Source organism: Staurois parvus, unplaced genomic scaffold (assembly GCF_062004578.1).
Source record: "Staurois parvus isolate SC_StPar_1 unplaced genomic scaffold, SC_StPar_1.0 ptg000338l, whole genome shotgun sequence".
Lineage (NCBI taxonomy): Eukaryota > Metazoa > Chordata > Amphibia > Anura > Ranidae > Staurois > Staurois parvus.
Window position 1 is genome coordinate 872,400 of NW_028318134.1, and position 11,150 is coordinate 883,549.

Here is an 11,150-nt window from a genome sequence, read left to right on the forward strand (position 1 = left end):
AATCACCAAGTTAGGGATTGAGTTTCTGGGACCAGCACATCAGTCCGATCGCGACAGTACCAATCACTGTTCAGCTGTCGCAATCAGGCGCCATATAACAGTTTTCTGCATTTCTCTGGGATTCTACATAGGCTAAAAAACAGTTTTACATGCAGATGTAGCCTACAGTGTATCCAATCAGAAGGAAGTATTTTCATCTCTATGCAACTAATATTTTAGCTTTTATGAGAGCTGAAATATATTCCTTTGATCTGTGTATATACGTCAAAGCTCCCAGACACATCAGAACCACCTCTGGTCTCCCACTGCGTCATGAAGCCAAACTGTCTAGAGCCTTTTCCTTCCAGATTTCCGGAAGGTGACAAATCTTATTGGCATCCAGGTGTCACCTCCAGTCTACAGGATGCTCTGTCCCTTCAGATGCTAATTGGTGACCATATGTCTTAATTCTGAACACATCTTATATTATTATAACATGGACTGAAGCTAAACCTACATTATCATATTTCTACAGATCACTTCTCAGCTACTCAAATCTTACATGTACATTACAAGTGGTCTGATAATTAATGTTCTGATAATTAATGTATAAGAGTTTTTATTGCAGTTCCTTTTTTTTTTCTCAGGAAATGTGATTTGAAGTATGTAAGAGATGCAAACCTAGCCGGCTGGAAAAATGGTAACTTCCTCTTACAAGGATAAGAAAAGCATCTTATGGTCAAACCAGTTTGAACCAGCAACTGTCTATTTTGGACTTATCATGTGCTATTAACCTGCACTTAACTCTGAATTTGCTGTTAAGCATATGAAGATTTGAATGGGTCAAAACCGCATGACCACGCCTGAATTTCTGTAGGATCACGCCTAGACTTTGTCTATATATGTAATAGTCTAAAGCTTAAGAGACAGATATATAGATATATATATATATTTTGTATTACCTTAGTTAATCTCACAAGGTGAACTTTTGTATGCTATATTATCTCCACTGCAGTGTAATAAATGCACCTTTCTTTATCTATTTGGACTCGACATCTCATCTAGGAAGTCTCGCTTGGAGACACTCTAACCTGAAGTTACACAGGACCTTCTTCCTCATGCTGATGATCCCTCAATATAGATCTTTATAACACTAGAGGGGTCACCAGCAGGAGGTCCTGATCCCTCTATATAGATCTTTGCATCACTAGAGGGGTCACCAGCAGGAGGTCCTGATCCCTCTAGTGATATAGAGGGATCAGGACCTCTGCTGATGACCCCTCTAGTGATACAAAGATCTATATAGAGGGATCAGTGTGGCGGTCGCGGCGTCAGACTCCAGCCCTTCTCACCAACTTGTGACCGAAGGACTAGCCAATCTGAAACCGCGATGCCACTTGCATAACAATGCCACTCTCAGCTGCACCCTGCACAAAGATTTTCCAGCTCACTGGACCACAATCTATGTGCCAACAGCCGGAGAGCTATTGTTACTGGGTCAGGTTAATTACACAATTAACCCTTCACACTGCCACCACCACCTTTTTACAGAGAAGGAGGAAACTCACAAATCTTACCAGTAACACTGATGTTTGAATAAGCGTCTGTATACACACTGTCACCGCAGACCGATGTATCCATAGGTTTTAAAACACACAGTAGCGCTCTTAAGAGACAGGGATTTTTAGTTTTCATTAAAGAGCTTTAGAAACATATCAACACTTTTCAAAAAATAGGATTTATTACTAAAATGGTGCAATAAAAATATTTACAGAAAAGATGTAACCAATATACAGTCAGGTCCATAAATATTGTGACATCGACACAATTCTAACATTTTTGGCTCTATACACCACCACAATGGATTTGAAATGAAACAAACAAGATGTGCTTTAACTGCAGACTGTCAGCTTTAATTTGAGGGTATTTACATCCAAATCAGTTGAACAGTGTAGGAATTACAACAGTTTGCATATGTGCCTCCCACTTGTTAAGGTACCAAAAGTAATGGGACAATTGGCTTCTCAGCTGTTCCATGGCCAGGTGTGTGTTATTCCCTCATTATCCCAATTACAATGAGCAGATAAAAGGTCCAGAGTTCATTTAAAGTGTGCTATTTGCATTTGGAATCTGTTCCTGTCAACTCTCATGATGAGATCCAAAGAGCTGTCACTATCAGTGAAGCAAGCCATCATTAGGCTGAAAAAACAAAACAAATCCATCAGAGTCTCTCTCCAGGCATGATAGCCTGTTTTCTAGGAACCCAGCAGGGTTTCTGCTTAAAGCAGAGAACCAATCGCCTCATTTGGGAAGGGGTGTTTAGGCGGAGACCCAGGCTGTGACCCAAATCTCTCACAAGTTTATACCATGGTCAATACCCTTCACTAGGTACATGGTACACTAGGTCCTATCCACTGGCAGATTAATATGCAGAATGATATTCTGAACCTCCAGACACCAAGTATGACATATCCGACTATGACAGACAACAAGATATTGCTTGCTACTCTCTGGTAGACGTTATCTAGGGGTGTAAGGTATCAGGTGACTTGTATTAAAATGACCTATCTGAATATATGCTTTATTTTATTGTATCTTGTTCCTGTCGGGATTTATGAAATTGTATGAAAAAATGGGTTCAAGTGGGATGTATGTTTTACTGCCCCTCTGGAATGCTTTCATGTCCAGTGACTGACTGGTTTATAGCTTTACGATCAGGCCAGGGCCAGAGTCTGACAGACATCATGGAACCAGCTAATTGGGTTTACAACCATGAAGCGTATCCAGCTGTGCCCGATGCCCTTGTGACCCCAGCATACACACACACCACATGCCATTCAAAAAAAAAGGGAGGGGGACTGATTTGGAGTGAGAATGACATTTGCAGAGTATGATCCAAATTATGGTTGTCATTGTCCATATCTACAATTACCACAATCAGGACCTCCTGCTGGTGACCCCTCTAGTGATATAAAGATCTATATAGAGGAACCAGGACCTCCTTCCTCCTGCTGGTGACCCCTCCAGTTATATAAAGATCTGTATAGGGGAAACAAGACCTCCTTCCTACTGCTGGTGACCCTTCTAGTGATGCATCCTAGAATTCTATTCACTTTCCTCACTGCCTGGCCACACTCTTTACTCATTTTGCAATCATCTGAATCATCTTTAATTTGCACTCTGGTTAGTTTAGTGTAAAGCTCTGTGATTTTGTATAACTGAAATGCCAATCAGTGAGGCGTAGAAGCAGCAGAGGTGTCATGTACAACACAAAAAAGTATGATTTCAGGGAAATCAGGTTTTTTTCTCCTTTGGAAGTTTCTATTTACGTCACTAAGTGCAACGTACTGCAGTAAAGGGTTGGAGTATAAAAGGCTTCAAGAGGCACATCGACCCTGGCTTCATCTACAAGGATATTTTGAAGTCCATTTTCTCCTCCTCAATAAAAGAATCTCTTCATTTTTGGTTAAATCAGAGATGAATGGAATGAAAGGCGAAAGGAACTTACAAAATTAAGGTAAGCCATTTTCTGCACACTACACTTTTTAATAAACTTAACAATCTGGCGCTGTTAAAATAAAACAAGAAAAAAAGGATATCAATAATTTTATGATGGTGCAAATTTGATAGGTATTAGGAAGATAGACATGGACGAATCTGCTCTAGTTCAACTTCCAGGTTGTTTTTTCGAAATGTCTTTAAACTTCAAAAAATTGGAAGTTTTCTGTTCAGCATCTATGGGGGCAAATCTTGATATTCCATTTGTTTCTTTTTGTAGGGCTTATAATCAAACTATTGCCAAAAAAGAGGCATAGGAAGCCAGGCACTGACACAGGGGATATGTGCAAATGCTGAAGGGAGTAAAAAAACCATTAACACATTCATTTTAATTTATTTATCACTTACAAATTCATTATCACACGGTGATTTTATTCTATACATGATGGCGTGATTTGGTAATTGATTTTATTATCATATCATCATCTCATTATTACAATATTTCTAAATTTATTATTTCATTTCTGTGCATTTATGAAGCTCATCCAGTGTTTTAGTTTCTCTTAAGCACTTCAGAATTTCTTTGTATGGCACAAATAATTTGATAATGATTGACAGATTTTATTACCTGCAAAATGAATGCATTGTCATGTGGAATATATCCTTCAGTTTTTTTTTGGTTTTAAGTTTATTCTTATTACCAGTTTCATCATCTATTACTTGTTTTATCATTATTATTAGTACAGATCACTTTCATTGCTCTCAATTTGAATTTATTATCAAGTAGATTATATATACTGTCTTTTTTAGTGTTAATATCATCTATTGACTTTATTATCGTTATCAGTAATACTATTATTTTCCCTTCATCATGTACTTTAGCAGTAGTCTATTATTATTTTCACTTGTATTCTCTCCGAATTTAAAATATAAAAATCATATTCTGAATAGAATTTGTCACCTTTTTGTGGGTATTTTTTGTATTATTTTTAGCCCTGATGAAGGTGAAGAGGTGTAGATGCTGAAACACATTGGGGGAAGCTCTCTGACCGGGACCCTTGATCGACACCTCTAGCCACCAATGGCAACGCGGGTAGGGCGGTGTGCGAAGTACAAAATCACATATACATAAGTGATTTTGCACAGCCCTGTCACCTTATAGCAGTAGTTCTGCTATAGGACAGTCGGGAAGTGGTTAAAGCAAATGGGCTGACTGGCAGTGAAGGGGAGAGGGGGTGATATCCACTGAATAGTAAAGAAACAGTGTTGGGGAAGTGCTGGGAAGGGGATTCTGGTCATCTGCGGTGTTTATGTACAGTGAGGAACAAAAGTATTTGAACACCCTGCGATTTTGCCAGTTCTCCCACTTAGAAATCATGGAGGGGTCTGAAATTCACATTGTAGGTGCATTCCCACTCTGAGAGACAGAATTAAAAAAAAAATTCAGGAAATCACATTGTATGATTTTTATAGAATGTATTTGTCTTGCACTGCTGAACATAAGTATTTGAACACCTGAGAAAATCAGTGTTAATATTTGGTACAGAAGCCTTTGTTTGCAATTACAGAGGTCAAATGTTTCCTGTAGTTCTTGACCAGGTTTGCACTGCAACAGGGATTGTGGCCCACTCCTCCACACAGATCTCCTCTAGATCTGTCAGGTTTTGGGGCTGTTGCTGAGCAACACGGAGTTTCAGCTCCCTCCAAAGATGTTCTATTGGATTTAGGTCTGGAGACTGGCTAGGCCACTCCAGAACCTTGATATGCTTCTTACGGAGCCACTCCTTGGTTATCTTGGCTGTGTGTTTCAGGTCGTTGTCATGTTGGAAGACCCAGCCACGACCCATCTTCAATGCTCTGACTGAGGGAAGGAGGTTGTTGCTCAAAATCTCACAATAAATGGCCCCATTCATCCTCTCCTTAATACAGTGCAGTCATCCTGTCCCCTTCACAGAAAAGCACCCCCAAAGCATGATGTTACCACCCCCATGCTTCACAGTAGGGTTGGTGTTCTTCTTTTTCCTCCAAACCCGACGAGTGAAGTTTAGACTAAAAAGTTCTACTTTGGTCTCATCTGACCACATGACTTTCTCCCATGCCTCCTCTGGATCATCCAGATGGTCATTGGCAAATTTTAGATGGGCCTGGACATGTGATGACTTGAGCAGGGGAACCTTCCGTGCAATGCATGATTTGAAACCATGACGGCGTAGTATTCTACCAACAGTGACCTTTGAAACTGTGGTCCCAGCTCTCTTCATGTCATTGATCAGCTCCTCTCTTGTAGTTCTGGGCTGATTCCTCACCTTTCTTATCATCAGTGATACTGATACCCCACGAGGTGACATCTTGCATGGAGCCCCAGTCCGAGGGAGACTGACAGTCGTCTTTAGCCTCTTCCATTTTCTAACAATTGCTCCAACAGTTGATCTGTTTTCACCAAGCTGGTTGGCAATTGCCCCGTAGCCCTTTCCAGCCTTGTGGAGGTCCACAATTTTGTCTCTGGTGTCTTTTGATAGCTCTTTGGTCTTGCCCATGGTAGTAGTTGGTGTCTGACTGACTGTGGGGTGGACAGGTGTCTTTAAAGAGCTCAGACAGGTGCTACTAAGTTAGATTAATGAGTGGAGTAGAGGTGGACTTTTTAAAGGCACAGTAACAGGTCTTTGAGAGCCAGAATTCTTGCTGTTTCTTAGGTGTTCAAATACTTCTGTTCAGCAGTGCAAGACAAATACATTCTTTTAAAATCATACAATGAGATTTCCTGAATTTGTTTTTAAATTCTGTCTCTCAGAGTGGGAATGCACCTACAATGTGAATTTCAGACCCCTCCATGATTTCTAAGTGGGATAACTTGCAAAATCGCAGGGTGTTCAAATACTTCTGTTCCTCACTGTATGGGGAGGGGACACACCTGTGTGAAGGTGAAGTGCCCCCAGAGAAGAAGCAGATAGAAGAAGAGGGAGGGGGAGTGAACTGGAGGGACTATTGTTGGGAAAGTGTCAGGAAGGGAATTTCGATGTAGTGGCAAGATAGGTATCTTGTGAAAATCGGTATACCCTGAAACAACTGCGCATGCGCTGGTTTAAGGCACGACAAGCCGATCGAGCTGCCGCTGCCAAACATGTACCTGAGTTCAACTAACCCCATACACGCCGAGTAGTCGGCAGGGCACAGCGGGACACAGACAGAATCGTCGGGGGACACATGCTGAATCATTTAACCCCTTACATGCTGATTGATCTACGGGGGACACAGGCTGAATCATTCGACCCCTTACATGCTAATTGATCTACCGGGGACGCAGGCTGAATCACTCGACCCCTTAGATGCTGATTGATTGGCGGGGGACACGGGCAGGATCATTTACCCCTCACATGCTGATTGGTTGGCGGGGGACACAGGCAGAATCATTTACTGTATACATGCCAAATTCCCTGCAGCACACAGGCATAATATTTAACCCCTTACATGCTGAATGATCAGTGGGGACACAGGCACAACACAAGCTTGGCCACGTTGACAGCCAAACGGTGATACAGTCATGCATCTTCATTATTAACAGTGCCAATCCCAGAGAATACACGGGGGATATAGGATGTCAGTTCGGATGAAGGAGTGGAATTTTTTTCAGTGTAGGTTTATCAGTGGAGGGTGGTAGTTTTGGAGGGCGGGCTGTTTATGGCATCAAGGGGAGTCAGTTGGATGGATGGTGGTGGTCTTTCGGAGGGAGAAGTGGTGGTCACTGAAGGGGGGGCATTGGGGGTAAGTAGTTTTAGGGTAGGGGAGGGGTCTGTATTTGAGGGGATGGTGGTGTATCTGTGAGGGTGAGGTGGTAGATGGGGGGTGGGAGTCTGTCAATGGTTGGTTTTGGGTCAGTAGTGGGGGAGTGGAGGTCTGTGCGTGGTAGGTGATAGTTGGTGGCGTAGCGGGAGGGGATGGAAGTTGGGGGTGGGAGAATTGTCAGTGGTGGAAGGCTCAATTACTGGGTTGGTTGTATGTGGGTGGAGGTCTGTCAGTGGGGGTATTAGTGGTGGGGAGTGGGTGTTCATCACTGGGGGGGTAGGGGTAGTTAGTTGAAGGTTGAGGGTCTATCTGTGGATAGTGAGGGGGCAGTAGTTGGGGAGGGGGGCTGTCAGTGGAGGTTATCAGGAAATAGTTCAGCCTGGGGAATGTCAGTGTTGGGTGGATTTGGGTTCTGTCAGTTGGGGGCAGGGATATTACAATGGGTACAATTTATCAGGCTGAATTATAAATGGAGGGGATACATAATATCATGGTATCCATTATTGTCAGAGGACAAAAAAGGGATACAAAATTTCTTATTTCAATGTTATGCCTACCACATTCCTCTTCTTCATATGCTGCCTGCTGTAATATTCTCTACACTCTTCTCCTCTATATACTTAATTCTGCGATACCTATTTTATTCCTGTACTGCCCATTGTTATAAATTGCTCTCCTGCACATAATGCTTACTATCATACCCTCTGTATTACTCTTCTAAACCTACTGCTCACTGTGATACTCTCCACACTCATTTCCTTCACATACAGTGCCTTGAAAAAGTATTCATACCCTTTGGGATTGTATGTGATGGACCAACACAAAGTGGCACATAATTGTGAAGTGGAAGGAAAATGAGGAATGGTTTTCAAATTTTTTTACACATATGTCTGTGAAAAGTGTGGTGTGCATTTATATTCAGCCAGCCCCCCCAGAGTCAATACTTTGTAGAACCACCTTTCACTGCAATTCCAGCTGCAAGTCTTTTTGGGGATGTCTCTTTGCACATCTAGAGAGGGAATTTTCTGCCCATTCTTCTTTGCAGAATAGCTCAAGCTCTGTCAGATTGGATGGAAAGCGTCTGGGAACAGCAATTTTCAGGTCTTGCCAGAGATTCTTCATTGGATTTAGGTCTGGACTGTGACTGGGCCATTCTAACACATGAAGATGCTTTGATCTAAACCATTCCATTGTAGCTCTGGGTCGTTATCCTGCTGGAAGGTGAACCTCCACCCCAGTCGTTTGCAGACTCTAACAGGTTTTCCTCTAAGATTGCTCTGTATTTGACTCCATCCATCTTCCCATAAACTCTGACCAGCTTCCCTGTCCCTGCTGAAGAAAAGCATCCCCACCACATGATGCTGCCACCACCACCATGTTTCACGGTGGGGATGGTGTGTTCAGGGTGATGTGCAATGTTAGTTTTCTGCCACACATAGCATTTTGCTTTTAGGCCAAAAGGTTCAATTTTGGTCTTATCTGGCCAGAGCCCCTTCTTCCACATGTTTGCTGTGTCCCCCACATGGCTTTTCGCAAACTGCAAACGGGACTCCTTATGGCTTTCTTTCAACAATGGCTTTCTTCTCGCCACTCTTCCATAAGGGCCAGATTTGTTGAGTGCACTGTAACAACTGTGAGCAATAGAGACATGGAACCTGTACATGACAGCCGTTTTTGTTTTTCATGAGCAATGATCTTCCTCCCCTCCTCCCTGCTGAAAACTAGAATTTGTAGCTGTAACTTTTAACAAACTTAAAAAAAAAAACTCTTAGTTAAAACACAACCTGTCCAGGGCTGTAAACAGCTAATTAGTCTTGACAGGATGTCTGTCTCTACTTTCCTCTGCCCTATTGTAAAACATTAATAACTCAGTCAAGCAGTCACACATGACCTGTAAGGGCATTAAGGCTCTAGGAATGCAGTGTGCCATAAAACATCTATTTCACATGTAAATCATAGAATTCAACGGGAACAGGGCACATTAATATTAGGTATATATTTGAATGGGGAATATCATACCGAACAAATCAAGGTCATACATGAGTGTTAGCACATAGGAAAGGGGAGAAAGCAGTCTCTTCTCTCCTGGGTGACAAGGGTACGCTGTGTTTGGTATCCCTGGGTTTGAAATATAATTCTGAACATTAATCTGCCAGTTGCTAGAAATATAATTCTGAACATTAATCTGCCAGTTGCTAGAATACCACCTGCACATGCTGGAAGTTATTAATATTAGTATGAAACTGTAGTTGGGACTTGGTCATAAATTTGGTGACCTCCTAACACCCATCCCCTAAACCAGATGATTGGTCAGTTGTTCTCAGGAGACACCCCTTTGATATCATAGAAAGGGACTGACCAGATCTAGTAAGGTAGCTCTCATTTAACATCAACCAAGGAACATCTTGACTTGAGAGCCAAGGCAACATTTTTGCTCAGACAATTGGACTCTTCTAAAACCAAGGACTTTGCAAGTATTCTACCTTCTTAACTCCTTTCTTTTCTTTTTCTCTTGCTTTATTGTTCTCTTTATTTTTTGTAACATCTTTTTATGTAAATATTTTAATTTAACCATTTTGACCTTTTTAGTAATAAACCCTATTGTTGCAACTATCTCTAAGGCTTTTGTATTTCAATAGTTTGTAATAATTGTAAACGTTTTAGACAAAGAAAGACAGATGCAAAAGGTAAGCCTACGCAGAGGCTATCAATGGCACATAGTGTGCAAAAGCAACAATGCTGTAACACAAAAGGAACAATGTTGTAACACCAGCAGTGCAAAAGGCACATCCACACAGGGGCTATCCATCGCAGAGAAAATACAAAAAATACAGTGTTATAACACCAACAGTGAAGCAAAGCAAAGGCAGATATCTACCTCCTCACAAAAATCAGACAAAGACAAAGAGGAAAAAGACTAAGGAAAGAAGAAAAAGACAAGACCAACAGCACTTTTCCAGGCTTGAGCAATTAGTCTAGCTGCCGATAAGAACAAATAGGAGGCCAACTTCTGCTGATGAGCCAACAGGCCGGTATGAAGCAAAGCATACCGGGCTTCCCGGCTTATGGAGAGATGAAACAATGTGTAAAGAAGGCCAAATACACAAGACCAAAACCAAATCAGTCTTGGTATGACCACAATATATGTAACACATCTCCACGATGGCCACAACCCTGAAAGTAGTGATCACTATAGTAGAGTTTGCCTTGACTATACAAGCCGGGACCCAATACCAATGGAACAGTACATTGTATGCTGCCTCCAGCATGTTTGTGTTGATTGAACATTTAGGTATAAACGACCAGGCCTTATTCCAGTCCTCTGGATCCATGACCGCCCCCAAATCGCACTCCGATTGAGTGACATACAATAGAGAAGTATGCGCCGAGCGCCCATTCAAAGATGCAGAGAGTAGGGAAACAAGACCTGGGGCGCCGGGGCGCCAGGGCACTGTTGACAAAGTGGTTCAAAGGAAGATTTCGGATATGGGAAGGTGGAGGTGCCACGCAGTGAGGTCAGCCAATGCCGCAATTGAAGATAGCGAAAAAATTCTGCCTGTGACAACAACCTGTGATTCCCGAAGAGAATTCCAGGTGGGGAAAGACCAAGAAGTCAAGAAATGTCGCACCTGCGAAAAACCATTGGCCACCCACCAAGAGAATGCCCGAGGTTGGTCTAAACTCTGCTGGAAGAGAGGATTATTAGTAATTGGGAGCAGGGGTAGGAAGGGTGACATCAAGCCACTAGAGTAGCATACCGAGTCCCATACGTATAGGCCATGGAGCAAAACAGAACTCAATGCTGTTGGGCATAGAGCAGGGGGGAGCCATAGAAGTGTCAATGTCACAATAGGGGCACAATTAGGTAGTTCCAAAAGAACCCAGAGGGG